This window comes from Lepisma saccharinum, chromosome 3 (assembly GCF_977018435.1).
Source record: "Lepisma saccharinum chromosome 3, izLepSacc3.1, whole genome shotgun sequence".
Taxonomy (NCBI): domain Eukaryota; kingdom Metazoa; phylum Arthropoda; class Insecta; order Zygentoma; family Lepismatidae; genus Lepisma; species Lepisma saccharinum.
This window is the reverse complement of record NC_139231.1, coordinates 114,503,964-114,519,461: the sequence shown is the minus strand read 5'-3', so window position 1 is coordinate 114,519,461 and position 15,498 is coordinate 114,503,964. Positions and strand designations below refer to the sequence as shown.

At 38.3% G+C, this 15,498-nt stretch overlaps 1 protein-coding gene across 3 annotated transcripts in view; it reads right to left on the bottom strand.

Moving 5' to 3' along the window:
* LOC145985333 (transmembrane protein 117-like) overlaps positions 1-15,498 on the bottom strand; it is a 241,652-nt gene that overhangs the window by 176,080 nt on the left and 50,074 nt on the right. For all 3 annotated transcript variants that reach the window (XM_083119225.1, XM_083119226.1, XM_083119227.1), the window contains exon 2: positions 13,275-13,361. The gene's annotated coding sequence lies outside the window, so the exon portion shown is untranslated. The remainder of the gene's footprint in view (positions 1-13,274; positions 13,362-15,498) is intronic.

Genomic DNA, 15,498 nt, shown 5'->3' with positions numbered 1-15,498 from the left:
TTATTCTCGTTACATACTCAACAAACCATTAAAAGTTGAAAACGTGTTGTTTGTATGTTGTCCATGTTAAATTAAACCACGACTCTAACTTACAAACGCATAAAGTTGTAACATAATGTGGTTTCAGGATTTAGTTTTAAACTTCGATCACTAGAAAAGGGCAGTATTGGGTGAAACTAAACACATGCACGACTGGGATCGAAGAAAATAATGGCCGTTGAACTCAATTTCCTATTTCATCGGCCTATAGTAGTCGCCAAAATAGGTCCCAAATTGAAAATAGGCCTCTCTACTTCTTTTCCAGTAAGGTTACCTACAATTTTCTCTACCAGTTTCTCTACTCTTTTGCTACAGACCTCATATGCTTGTGGACACATTTTTATATTGTATCATGTGTATAATCCCTTCCTGATGCACTTTATATCTTATTAATAAACACTCTATCCAGAGCGCCTTTTTCAACGACAAAAGTAGTAATTTTATTTCGGTGTGTAATGAATATAATATTACAAACATCAGGGTTGCCAGTGGAATTTCACTAGAGAAACACACACACTATAAGATAAAATAGATCTGAATACAGTATCATTTACCCATAAACGTCAGGGCTCTTACCCAATCGTACACATATTCCCACGATTGTCCTCTTTTGCACAATATAGAAGATAAAGACTCTTGCATGCGGTGAAATCGGTATTCCTGGCTGCCCTGTTCTAACACGAAGTTTGGTACGGAAAAAAATTAAGCGAGAACCTCAAGCTCGACCGTGGCTCGAACCCGAATGTCTAACATACTTTGCCAATTCTTTACTAATGAAGTTACCGAGCTAATCCTGGTTTCGCCTGATTATTCGCGTCCATTGTTTTACCTGTGTGGGAATTGTGTGATTCAGTGATACTGTATTAGCTGGCCTCCCCGATGGCGCAGTGGTAGCGTCGTCGCCTTGCAATCAAGGGGTCCCGGGTTCGATACCCGGTGGAGGCACATAGTGGTAAAACTGTAGGTCCAGTCCCGATTAGCCTTACTGTGCATAAAGTGGACTTAAAACACCAAATTAACCAACCAATCAACTGCAACATCTACTGCTTTTGAAACGATCTCCGTGAAGGAGTGGCTAGCAGAGCTACCACTCAGGAGATTCTGGTTCGAATCCCGGCCTGGCCGTGGGTGTTTTTTGTGAGTGTTCTTTCATCAATTTCAACATATTATCACTCATCCTCAGCGTCACGATTAGCCAGAAGTTGCAGAAAAGAGACGTAAGGTAACCTAATTCAATCAATCAATCAAGTCTGCTGCCTTTGAACAACTGATGACGTCAACAATGCTAAGTTTTCCCCCAGCGCGGATCTGTACTTTACCTGGAGTTTGGGTTCATAGGAAATGCACTACGAAGAAATTTAATTCATCTAGTAGCGCAATGGCTCGCCTAGAGACCCGGGTTCGAGCCCTGGTCGACCCTTCATTTCTCGCTACAGTTTCTTGGTAGCACATCTGCTGTGTGACCATATACACAACTTTGCTGTTGGTTGACTTCTTGCCCCCGCCAGCCAATGAGAGCAACAGTCACGATTAGGCTTGCGAACTTTAAAGAATAAAATTTCGGGAGATTTCTTTAGAGCCTTCAAACCATTTAGATGACAATGTTCTGTGAATATTAGGTTTTACCTGTTTGTAGTCTTGCTACTGTGAATACAAAATTGAATTACCTTGATCTAAACAACCTAGCAACCATTGTAAATAAACAAATAAGTAAGTACAAGTACTACGAACTAAATTGAAGAAAATTTAGGTGGTTGGAAATAAAGAAGTCTTCAGACTGACGCAACAATGCCTCTTTTTTTCGTTATCTGCAGCTCTTGTGGCGTAACAATGTGTTTAAAGTTTCCATTTTTTCCCTTCGCACTTACTAAAAATGACTAATATTGTGAAGTTTAATTGCTTGGTTTGCAATAACATTATTTTTTCACTCGGCAAATGTATACCAAAAGAAAATACAAAGATAATTAAAAATATAGGTTAATAATACTATATCTTGTTATTCCGGGAGATAACAAAGTTTGTCCTGGAGACCGGGAGAGGGAGATCGATTCGGGAGGGTTGGCAAGCCTACTAACCTTTGATTTACATCGAGATACACTTTTGCCGTACAGTTCTGCCATATGGCAGAGTACGACAACGAAAGGGCTAAAATGTTTCAGAGTTGGCACCGTGCCAAGTCACCTCTGATAATTCCTCAACAGGTTCTCCGAGCGAGCGGAGCAACCGCGGACCAAAGTTCGTGCTCATCTCTTCATCTCGTCTCCCCCCACGCATTCCCCTCGCCGCGACGCACTATTACGCGGATTACTCTGTCACGTAAGGCTACGACATGTGATCAATACTCTGGGCGCGCCGTCATCGCTCGCGGGGTTGAAAGGAGGTGTCGGATCGTCTTGGAACCACGCACGAGGAATGCGTGGCGGTTAGGTGAGGCTTTCGAATTTCGGCGTTTAACTGAGAAGTGAATATTTCCTTCCAATTTCAAATTATCAAGGCTGTACACACTACTTTCATCCTATAAACCATGAGTAGAGAAATACAGGGCCCCCGGTCGCAAAGGCGCCTGAATTTTCAAATTCAGTGCTAGAAATATATATTTCTTAAATATTTCGAGTTCGCTTATGGAAATTTCTATTACCTTTCTTCTAAATAATGAGTAAAATATATAAAAAAAAAGAAGGTAAAGTGTTCCCCTGTGCATAGCACCACGCCATGAAGGCGTATAGGGGGTGTGGGTAAAATATGTATTTTTTAATGTTTTTTTGTTTTCTGTATCACGTAGAATAATAAACACGCCATTATATTTTTTTCACTGTTGCTAACAGAATTTTAAAATCTGCAGTGATTATTCATGCTGTTCCCAGTTCAGCCTCTTTTAGGAATACCACCATGGTGCAATAATTAATTTATTTTTAATCCAATCTTGTATTAATTAATGAATTAAATGTTTTTAGATTGTCACAAAATGTGTAGCTTTATCTTAGTCCGATTCATAGATTTCTTAGACCATATTTGCCCCCCTCAAAAAGAAAAGGCTGTCTCCTTGCGAAAAAGGGGCTGGCGCCTGTTTTAATTCTTTTGAACAATTAGTTTTAGTTTTTTTGAACAACTAGTTTTAGCTTTTTGAACAATTACTTTTAGCTTTTTAAAGAATTAGTTTTACCATTTTAAACAATTAGTTTTAGCTTTTTAAACAATTACTTTTATCTTTTTAAACAATTACTTTTATCTTTTTGAAAATAAGTTTAGCTTTTTAAACAATTAGTTTTTTATTTCTAAACAATTAGTTTTAGCTTTATGAATAATTCGTTTAAGTTTTTTGAACAATTCGTTTAAGTTTTTTGAACAATTCGTTTAAGTTTTTTGAACAATTAGTTTTAGCTTTTTAAACAATTAGTTTTAGCTTTTTAAACAATTAGTTTTAGCTTTTTAAAGAATTTTAGCTTTTTAAACAATTAGTTTTAGCTTTTTAAAGAGTTTTAGCTTTTTAAACAGTTAGTTTTAGCTTTTTAAACAATTAGTTTTAGCTTTTTAAACAATTAGTTTTAGCTTTTTATACAATTACTTTTAGCTTTTTAAACAATTACTTTTATATTTTTAAACAATTACTTTTATCTTTTTGAAAATAAGTTTAGCTTTTTAAACAATTAGTTTTTTATTTCTAAACAATTAGTTTTAGCTTTATGAATAATTCGTTTAAGTTTTTTGAACAATTCGTTTAAGTTTTTTGAACAATTCGTTTAAGTTTTTTGAACAATTAGTTTTAGCTTTTTATACAATTACTTTTAGCTTTTTAAACAATTACTTTTATCTTTCTAAACAATTAGTTTTAGCTTTTTAAACAATTACTTTTATCTTTTTAAACAATTACTTTTATCTTTTTAAACAATTAGTTTAGATTTTTAAACAATTAGTTTTAGCTTTTTAAATAATTAGTTTTAGATTTATGAATAATTCGTTTAAGTTTTTTGAACAATTCGTTTAAGTTTTTTGAACAATTAGTTTAAGTTTTTTGAACAATTAGTTTTAGCTTTTTAAACAATTAGTTTTAGCTTTTTAAACAATTAGTTTTAGCTTTATGAATAATTCGTTTAAGTTTTTTGAACAATTAGTTTTAGCTTTTTAAACACTTTTAGCTTTTTAAACAATTAGTTTTAGCTTTTTAAACAATTAATTTTTGCTTTTTAGACAGTTTCATCTTTTTAAACAGTTATAGCTTTTTAAGCAATTAGTATAAGTTTTTTTAACAATTAGTTTAAGTGTTTTGGAACAGTTAGTTTCAGTTTTTTCTACCCTGCCATAAACCAATAAGGAACTAAACTCAGGCTTCAAACCTTCAATCTTCGACCATATTTATTTCTTACATAACCCTACATTGATATTCTAATATACTAATCCCCATGCAAACCGCTATCGCTCCTGGAAATCAGAAACGAGTGTGGCTTATCACTTTTCTGAAAATTCCTTCCGACCTCTCCATTTCATTCCCAAAATTTTCACTCACTGAACTCACTAAACCATAACATATACTACACCACTAACTAAGCCTTCATCACTAAGAGTTTATAATATGTAAACCTTATTTGTTCTGATGACCAACCAGAACAACCAGGGTACTTTTAATATAAATTAAATTTTATGAATTCTCACATTAAAAATGGTACAAGGCAAAATGCGAAACAAATTACCTAAAAAAAATTAGCATAAAATCCTCAAGCTGAATCGTAATTCTGAGAAAATGACGTCCTGGTTAATTACTAAACGGTACCCGGACATAAGTGCATACCCTTTAATGTATGCGAGTGGAGGCGAGTTTTTTCAGAGTGTTCCCTCCTTTTTTTTTTCTTTTTTTTTTTTACCAAGGCTGTATTTTTTTCAGTAAGGTTCCTTATTGGAATACTTTCTTTCAGCGGTGTGCCCTAACTTTCATATTTAAATAGTTATGTAAAACTGCATATTAGAAAATTCATAAAATTACTGCACATATAATCATGACAGTACATTAATCCAATAAAAATTCATGATTTTCATGTTGATATTTCTTAGAATAAACATAGACCGCAGAAGAGAAAATTAGCTCCAGAAGACACATCTACACATGATAGGGGAGGTAGGTAGAAACATGCAAGAAACAACGCTGTAGGTTTCAGATCAGTATTTCAGTTGTATGCGTTCGGTTGTTCTGTTTAATGTTATCAATCGCTATGTTGTGTTCATCATGGCTTTTACAACTCTTGTAAACTCTTGACTTCCTTTGTATAGTACTTGGCCGGCAACGTTACTAAATGTGAAAGTTGAATGTTGTTTCAGCAGCATGAAACCTGTTTTCCTTTTTCGTTCCACCCCTATATTTGACTCGTCCAGTCAGCGCATGCGCATTTCCGTGGTCGCGTCAAAAGTAGACGGACTATAAGTTCGAACCGAATTGATGGAGTAGAATGTGATTTTATTTTAGTGTACTGGCAACAATGAGGATTTCAGTTTTAGTGTGGCAACTATATATATCTTCTTTCAGAATTAGTTATTCTTATCACTCGGCACACGGACCTTGTGAGTAAAAGCTTTTGTTTTTGCCCAACGTCTGACAATAAGGACGTCTGCCTTCGTCACGACTATCGACGCAATCGCGCATGCGCTTAATGGACGAGTCCAGTGGTAAAATAGGGGTGGAACGACTAAAGGACAGGTTTCGTGAAAATCGTCTTCTGCTGCAAAAATATTGAGTTTCTCACATAATAATCCCGCCTACAAAATACGTTAAAGGGAAGGTTAGAGTTGTAAAAGCCATCATAAACACACCAAAGCAAGCAATAATTAACAAAACCAACAAAAATACTGATCTGAAATCTACAGCGTTGTTTCGTGCATGTTTCTATCTACTTCCCGTATCGCGTGTAGAATCGTCCTCTCAAGCTATTCTTGTCTTCTGCGGTCAGACAGTCTTATTTCATTTCCCTCTCCCGTTTATCCCACTAAAATGACCAGCTATAAGTCTCCGCATAAGAAAATGGAAACTTGTTCTCCAGTTTGAAACACTTCCTGAACAGTGAACGGCCAACATCTACGAAAATAACTGAGGTTAGTTTCAGTTAACGCGACATTCGTCAAGAACTTAGACCAATGAAGGAAAGGATAGCAACAACAATGCTTTTCTTTCAACAATTATGTCATTGATAATTACTAAACAATTAAACGCATGTTGCTTGGACACTTATAAGAAGACATGTCTCATATTCAGAAAGTAAATTCTTGTTTTGTCCACAAGTAGTTTTTAAATAATGTCGAAATGTCCTCAAGAATAAATTCATTTCCTCGATTTTCTAAACCAGATTCTCGTGAGTAGGATGAATATGTTAAGTCAAAGACTCGGAGTAGGGTATGAAGTATGCAGCTTGGTCGGAAACATTCGTGCTTTATAACTGATACAGAGTAATGATTGTAGATAGGTGCTTAGGAAGGAGTTATGTGTTGAATTTAAATAGGACTGCCACAACAGGCGAAACTGCCTGGTTAATCCCGTTCCTTTCTATGGTGCAGAAATTTTACAATGTCACGCGACAGTGAATTAAGCAAGACCAAAGGGTCTTACACTAATTTAATTAAGCAAGTAAAAACAAAAACTAAATTACGTGATGAAGTGCAGAAATTACTTGCTGCATTCACAGACCCACACGTCACGTGTATCGCCGATGTGGCGAAAACAGGGCGACACATCTCACAGTGTCCGTTCGTCAAATGGACCCGCGATGGCTTGGAACGAGAAGGGTGTGGAAGGAATCACGGGAAACCAGGGTGCTACGGATTAAGAAGAAGCCATTTGGAGAGTGTTTCGTCAACTATAATTCCCTTTGACATAAGTCATGTTGGTGAACGGCGTGGAAGGGTGGAAACGGAAGAAAACTACCCTTATAATACCCTGAGAGACACAACGCTCCCTCAGTCTGATCGTGAGCTAGTTGGCGGTGAGGATAAATGCTCAAACATCAAGCAAGATGTGAGCATATCTGCGGATTTCGTACACGTAAGAGCCCCTCAGGATAGGCTTATGCTAGGAGTACAAGGGTCTGGAACACATAACAGGAGAAGCTCTACAGACTTAGAGAAAAACTGCCCTTGGAAAGCAAGTAACGACTTGAAAACTGAAAAGAAGAAATACACCAGAACTTCTAGCAAACGTCACATTTCTCAAAATGTTTCTCAGATGAAGAGAAAGGAAGACTCACAGTATGATACAATGACGGCACCTCCACCAAACAATAAGAACAGCAAACTTTCCGAACCAACCCCTGCTTTTTCAGAAGTTCAAGAATGCAATAAAGGCAAAAAGAACAAAATTCCCTCCAACCTCCTCATTCAAATCGTATTCCCTAAAGGTGACGTTGAAGGTGCACGAAGAGGAAACAAACTAGAAGAGAAGCATGATAAAATTGAAGTGGTGGTTCCAATTGCTCGCGAAGACACCTCAAAGAAAGGAAACTGCTATAACTTTACTGAGCATCATAAGAACAAGGCCTACAGAGAGAAGAGTTCAGTTACCGCAAACGGAATATCAAGCAAATCATTTGTTGTTAAGAAGAAGATAGAGGAGAGTGATTTGATTCTGAAGAAACCAATCCCAACCGTACCAGGTGCAAGAAGCATTCTTGAGAAACTGTCTCAGTTATCTCCTATATCAGAAGAGAATACAGGTAGGAGTCTAGTAAAGACTTCCACTGATGCAAATTCTCTTACAGAAGAAGAATATTCATCTAATTCTGGGAATATTCTTGTGATAGACAAAAGAAAGGGTAGCCAGAAGATTAGTAATTCAGGGCGAAAAGATGGCATTCCTGTCCTTCCAGGAAAAGTAAAAGCAACCGCGGTTTATCAACGTGTAGACGCTGGATCAGGCAAGAGATTGAAGAAGGCATCAGAAACTTTGGAAAGAGAAGATAGGGAGAGAAAAATTAAGTTCATTTCAGCAAGGTCTAGTGCTGCTGCAAATAAACATGACATATCTACCCCAACGCGCAGGAGTGGGTGTAAGAACACTTCGACTACAGGTAGAAACGAATCAAATGAATGCTCGGAAAATTATGACTACACTAGTGAAGAAGAAAGAGCAGGATCATCATCGTACGAAACCAGCACTACGGGCTCTGAAGAATTCATTGCTGCAATATCAAATTCGCAGACAGACAGGCTAGGGATCGAAAGATCTTTATCAGACTCTAGCGCTTGTTTAGCATATGCCCAGCCCGGCTCGAACAATCCTCGACGCATACAATATTCGTACGACGAGCCATACTCTGCTAGGAAAGAAACGAAGAAAAGGAGTATGCTGGCAGATGAAAATGCCTTCCAAGAGAGCCAAAAGTCTTCCAGAAGTACCAAACATGCCTCGCTGTCCAAGGATTCCTCTGCTTGTGATGATTTTGAGTTCTTAAGTAGGATAGCCAGAAAACTTCTACAATACTGTGAACCAGCATCCATCTTAGAAGAATATCAGAAGTTGTCATCTAAAAAGGGAGGTGCCATGACCAAAACGGTGTCTACTAGTGAATTAGGTAAGTTTGATTCTCAGGAGAACACTTCTGGTCGTTTACAAAACGGACGTGGATCGAAACGATACGCGCCACCTACTGCACAGATAATGTCTTTGGAAAGAAGTGAAGGAGGTGGTAAATCGCGCGCACGTAGCGCTCAAAAAGGACCTGCAAAGCATTTCCAGGCATCTGAGAAACCTGCTGGAGCGGAAAACTGCGCTAAGGTGTTTGCAAGTCAAGTGTTCTTTTATGAGAATAGAAATTCCGAAATTCCAGGACTATGCGAGGTAAGACACGGTCCTGCGAATGTGAAACTACGAGAGAAAGCGCGACGAGAGGTGATCCAGGCAGCACATAGTGAAAGCGAGGATACGCCAATGGATGAAGATGTTATGAACTACATATTGAACGCCGAGGAGAAGCTGCTCCAACGAGAGGATAAAAGAACAAGGACTGAGAACTCAACAATGAGGAACCGAATGAAACACTCAAAGAATCCATCAAAGTACGAGTTGGTGTTTAAAAGATAGTGTCAATAATCTCTAAAACAATTGCAATGAAAGGCAACAATTGGTAGACAGTGCGTGACAAGCATTCCAGGAGTTCATACACACATTAAGGGTATTACAGCGACTGAATAACACACAGAAATGAACAGACATAGTCTTTCTTTATTATACTAAGTGTAAAAAATATATTTTGACAGATGCAATGGTAATAGATGTTTTTGCATAATATAGTTCCCTGCTTTGTTTCTGTTCTTGTGGCATCGATTCAAAAGCTAGGAGAAATTACACTCATTCCGAAAAGAAACTGAAGAGTTTTTAAAACATAATTTAACGTTATTCGCGTTGATATGTTAAGTTCACAGTGTAAGTTCTAATTTTCTCCAAAGTTTCTGGGCTTGAACAAAAAAAGTACTTCAGTAATTATAACAGAAATTTGTCTAAAGGAAGTATCAAAAAAATCTCAAAGAAACTCTAATGATCGTTATAATTGTCAAAAATGAATAACAATATTTTTATTGCACCAATAACAAGTAACTTCTGAAAGTAGGACAGATTGCGAAGGACAAAGAAATGGGAAAAATAATAATGGAACGTTAGGGAAGCAGTACAGCCATCTGCAGAGTTAAACTGAGAACTTAGTGACAATTTGAATTCCCAAAGCCCAGGAATTTCGACAGCTGCGAGTCAGGAATGTAATGTCTTTACAGGAATTCGAGATCATACTAGCAGCGATATAAATCTAAATAAATGCTAGACAATTAATATTGAGCAGATATTTATTACAATGCTTTGCACGAGATAGACGGATCGAAGCTTGAGAATGTTCAGCACAAGGCCGCCGCAGGATTTTTCTGGGGGGGGGGGCAGTGTTTAAAGTGGGGAAAGGTGATGTGATGCTTTCCCCCGGTTAAGAGAATTCTCATAAAGTATTCCCAGTACTAGGACAATTTGCATGGGCACTTTGTCTGGTGTCTTCCACGGCACTACACGTCCATATTTTCACGCTACAGTTTCAAAATTTGAATTACATGAAGTCTTTCCAGAAATCTCAGGGGGACAAGTGCCTCCGTAGCACCCCTTTGCGGGCGCCCTTGGTTCAGAATAACTACATTTTCATGTTTTTCAAGTGTTCTGTTATTTTCGAACTTCTAACATGAGCTTTAAATTCTTGCGCTCATGGTTGTTTGTGTAGATAAAGAACTATTGTAAAGGACAACATTATTTAGTCGTATGAATCCTTACTGAAAAGGAAGTGACATATCTAATTGAAAAGGTGCAGGTATTAAATCTCCAAAAAAATTATCCAAATATTATGGTTCGTTTCGCTTAAGGGAGCTTTAAGATCGAAGTGACTAGCGACACTTGTCTCTTGGAAACGAATCTTTCAAAATAAATCCAATCCTTCGCACCGGAGTTACACGATGTGTTGGACAGTAGGAATAATTGTATATGGAAGCCAAGTATTTCTAATCAATCCCCTTTCACTGGGCGGTATAGATTTCATTATTTACTAATATGCTGCATTTAAATGTTATCATAGTCATAAGGTACCGACGACGTATTTAAGGGGACTGTTCTGTTTCACTTTCCTGTTATGCCTTTACGTGAGCAACAAAACGAAAAATTCAATTCGATAATTGAATAACACACAAATTTCACATATTCACTATCCTATAATACTACATTCTATAACAGTGACAGTGATAATGAGATATCCTTCTTATCAAAAAGTTTGCCGTCATTGCAATGAAATTGTGTGTTATGTAATAAATCACAATCACAAGCCAAAATATAGAGTTACCATCCCTTAGTACTTAGAAAGGTTGGAGGTCCGACTTAATACGTTTGAGCTGACCTTCGTGGCGGAGTGGTTAGCACAGCGGGCTAAGATGCCAGGGATCCCGGGTTAGAATCCTGGCCTTGGCATGGGTGTTCTTTGTAACTGTCCCTTCACCATCGCGATTAGCCCAAAGTGGCGGAAAAGCGAAGCAAATAAATCTAATCAATACGTTCACGATTTCGAACACAGTGGATGAGTTCCACGCTCCACGCTCCACGCTCCAAGCTCCCAGTGCTTTTACCTACACGGTCACTCCCAGGCAGCCGTGGAAGATAGCCTGAGTGGGTTTCAGAGCTGTTTATGCGTGGGTATCAACTCCACAGGGTCCATTCTAGAAAGAAAATCGTAAACACGCAATTGCTGTAGATCAGTTACAGATACCAGTAAGATATAGTGGATGCCATTAATTCTTCCTCTTCAACTACCACAAAATTTGCCCAATCGAACACTTGTCGAACCCAAAATTAATATGTGCATATTCATCTGATCACATCCCATTTATATAACCTTTCCTTTGACAAGAGGTGGTGACAAACGATGACATATATGCTTCTCGAAGGGCCTCTTAAAAGGACCGTAAAAACCCTCCATCTTCTGAAAGTTTAAAAGGAACTTCCGAAGACAGCGCCTCTGCTGGAGGATGACAGAAGTTTCTCCAGGACGCTCGAAAGCCTTTAATTAAAAAAGCTTTGGCCGTGTTTATTTCCGCAAGCTTCGGCTGGGCTTAACTTGAAAAGGGGAAACAGTTGCATTTCTGGAGGTTTCGCCGTAAATTATAAACCACGGGAGAGGAGAGAGGTCGCAAGAGATTAGCTTAAATTGAGAAACTTTTTATTTCACGGATATCCAGCGTGGAAACGAAGATGTAGGTTTTACGGTCATCAGAAGACGGGGCCAATTAAAACAGATCAAGTTGGCTTGTTTACCAGTGTTCCTTGTTTGTTAAAACCTCATTTAACTGCTCTGTCTTCACGTAGTAACAATCTTAATCGCTGAAACCCAAAGGAGGTCCTTGTTTACTTTTAACTACTCAGAGAGGGTTGATTGTGAAGCGACCGTGGTCTGAGTTAAAGGTATCATCACAGCATTCGCTTCGGTAACTGGGGAGCATATTTACAAAACCCACATGGAAATCTCAACCAACATTAGTGTGTTTCTTATGTGAAGACGCAACGGTCCATCAGCTACGTCGACTCGTAACTAAGAGGCCCAGTAGCGTATTTACAAAACCCACGTGTAAATCGCAACTATGGGCGTGGGTACTGCCAATAGCCAAGTAGTAGCACGGTTCTTACATTTCTGTTGCTACACGGCATGAAACAAGTGGGTCTCATCATCTTTAATTCTGATTCGTTACACAGGGTGTTTAGTCTAAAAGTTTACCGTGCATTGCTTGTTGACAGTATACTTTTAGGTTGAAGATCCTCTATATGATGATAAAGTTAAGATGAAAGTAAAGCTACCTCTACACGCTACAACATTCCGTGGCGGTATATGTGGAGGCAAAGCCCCCACACAAAACGTGACTCAGCGTGGCAGTCAGACGTCCCGTGAGAAAATTACTAACTCTATCAGACCTAACGAAACGTAAAACTACGAAGCACATCGAATCTAATACTTTTGTTTGTTAAATAAAATTGATAACAGTATGAACCTCACACACCTAACCTATTACTGACAGCATCAAGAGGTGTAAAAGCAGTCGGAGCTTGGTGAAGCCCACGAACCTTCATCTTTCAGATCACCATGATAGATCCACAGGATATCTCTCCTCTCTCAAATGTCTGCTCTCATAAATTTAATTTGTTCAATTTAACGTACGATGCTAGAGTAAAGTTGCCTACATGTATGCGTGTGTGTTGCCGCGCACATTGCATCATATCATGAAGGTACATTTGGATTATGTCTACACATTTACGATCTCGCTGATATGATCAGCACCAGACTCCGACCGCCTTTAACCACCCGGACATCACCCGAGCAACCATTGATGGAATTCATAGTGACCTCAGAGTTACTTGATGAGGAACGGAAAATAATCCTAGCTGTGATCGGGAATCGAATCCGGTGCTCCCTCGTGGCAGTCTTACCGTGTAGACAACAAGGAATGGAAAAATTATATAGCTATTCTATATTTTCGTATAATATTTTCTAGATACCATACAGTCACCGTAAAATGTGAATTTTAGTTGTTGAAAAAAATATTTCTGTGTACGGAAAACAAGAATTACAGTCAAATATTCTGCATTGAACACAATTCAAGGAGCAAACATTAACTGCAAATAATTTGCTGAGCTGCAATTACTTTTCTGAGCGACTGTACGTAATAATGAACTGATGTGTACATTGTTGGTGACTCACCATTGGAAGCTGAGTTGTGGACGCCCTCAGTCGGCACCAGCGAGATATAAACCATCAGCCACGACTTCTGGTGATGCGGTATCACTCCTGCGAAAAAAACAAGAATACATTCCCAGTTAGATGCTATCGTCGGGTCTTGTAATAGTGTTAATATTACAAAAGTTTCAAAGTAACTATTAATATTGTAATGAAGGTCTGTAGATAGTGTGAGAAGTTCAAATGTTACTTCTAGAGGGCCGTGCAGCTAGAGAAACGAAATTTGAATTATTATTCGCACTTATTTAACTTGCAAACGGCATTTTACCTTTAACTTCAACTCCTACTTTGTTTTACACATAAGCTATTAGTATGTTTTTAATTTTAAATGTGCTGTGTTCCTGACAGTAGCATAATTACGAGGATCGCAATGGAAAAGTTCTAATTCGAATGTTAATTAGAACGGTCCTTCATCAGCATGCAACCTTACAGTTATAGCTAATGTCTTCTAAGGATACTATTTGCTTTTCTTTCTCTTCAGACTAGGTGCTTTTATCTTGCTAGAAAGTGCAACAATAAACCAGTATTTCGTAATTTTTAAGTCTCAATTCTAGGAAAACTAAACAAAATCCTCCCTATTTAGAACACTTCTACTAGTAAGCTTCTTTGATTTTGCTTGTCAAAGTTCTTTTTATATTTAATGTATGCTCAGATAAGTTAATAACTTGGTCAATTGCTGGTTTGGCGATCGAGCACGTTAAGTGGTCGAGTTTCGATCTCGCCTGGTTCAAATCCAGGCCTTGGCATGGGTGATCTTTGTGGGTCTCCCTTCATCAATTTCATCTAATCATCGCTCGTGGCGATTAGCCTGAAGTGACAGAAAAACGACGTGAAATATCGGAAATACGACTTGATCAACTAGGAATATGGCCAGTATTCTGTCCAGTGATTGGAGAAGAGGGTCGTTGTCGCCAAACCTAACCCCCGCGCTTTCACATGATTATTTCAAGTTAAGAGGAATTTTAATATAGATTATACCTACAGTTTAACCGGAGTAAAAACCACAATCACATTTCCGGTACTGAAAAAGTAGAGTTAGAGAGGTAGATGTTCATTTATTAAATCTAATCTTGTCTGCTTCTCGCACCAATGATTTAACATCTAGAACATTCGCATCGAAACCTTGAACTTGCGCGGACTACTGTATGCAACAAGCAAACACGGGCCGTAAAGCGGGTTGTCTATGCTACCCTCCACGTTCCTTTCCTCACATTGTATAAGATTATTTCTTGGCCGCGTCGTACAGTCGGACACGCCCAAACCGTGACGTCACAGGCGACGCCCGTCTGGTAAACAACGTCGCCTTCCATCAACATTAACCAAAAGGGGGTGAGGACGCCACGTGAAGAGAGAGAGAGAGAGAGAGAGAGAGAGAGAGAGAGAGAGAGAGAGAGAGAGAGAGAGAGAGGGAGATGAAAAAGTTAATGGACGAGAATAAGGCCACTCGGTTGAATAAACGTAGGCCGTTGGGTTTAATAGCGTCTGCTGAAAGCGGTTGCCTGTCTCGGCATGTCTTGGAGCTGACGCTGGAGATTGTCCACCGAATGGATTTCCACGCATGAGGTTGTCCGTAGAAACAAAAGACATTGACATCGTAGCTACCGGCTCCATGGGCAACGTAATGCGAACTTCCCGCCTGCCTGACTGAAACACGTCTGGGACTAGGACTCTTGTCGCTTTTACAGTGTTTGGAAAGTTACTTTTTGAAAGTAATGGAATTATAGTTACTCGTTTGAGAAAGTAACGGTTGAAGTTGCTCATTTGGGAAAGTAATTCAGTTACAATTTATTTATCTGGAGTTGAAGTTATTCATCTGAGAAAGTAACTCAGTTACAGTTACTTATTTGAGAGGGTAACTCAGTTACAGTTAATCGTTTGAGAAACGTTTCTACTTTCACCCTTACCATTGTGCTTTAAAGGGAAAAAAATAGAAAACTGGACATAGACAGATAATACATTCAAAAATTATTAAATTGGTTTCAAATTGTAAACGAATAACCTTTTCAAGATGTCAGAAATTTTTAATGTTCCGCACTACTCCGAAATAGAAAATATTACGTTCCTTAGAGGACGCAGTTCCTCATTGGCTTCCTATTGTACTTTAATGAATACAATATAATAGTAATAAGAACAATAACTATTAATTAACATATAACATATGTATTTTAATCTCTTATTTCATATTCTC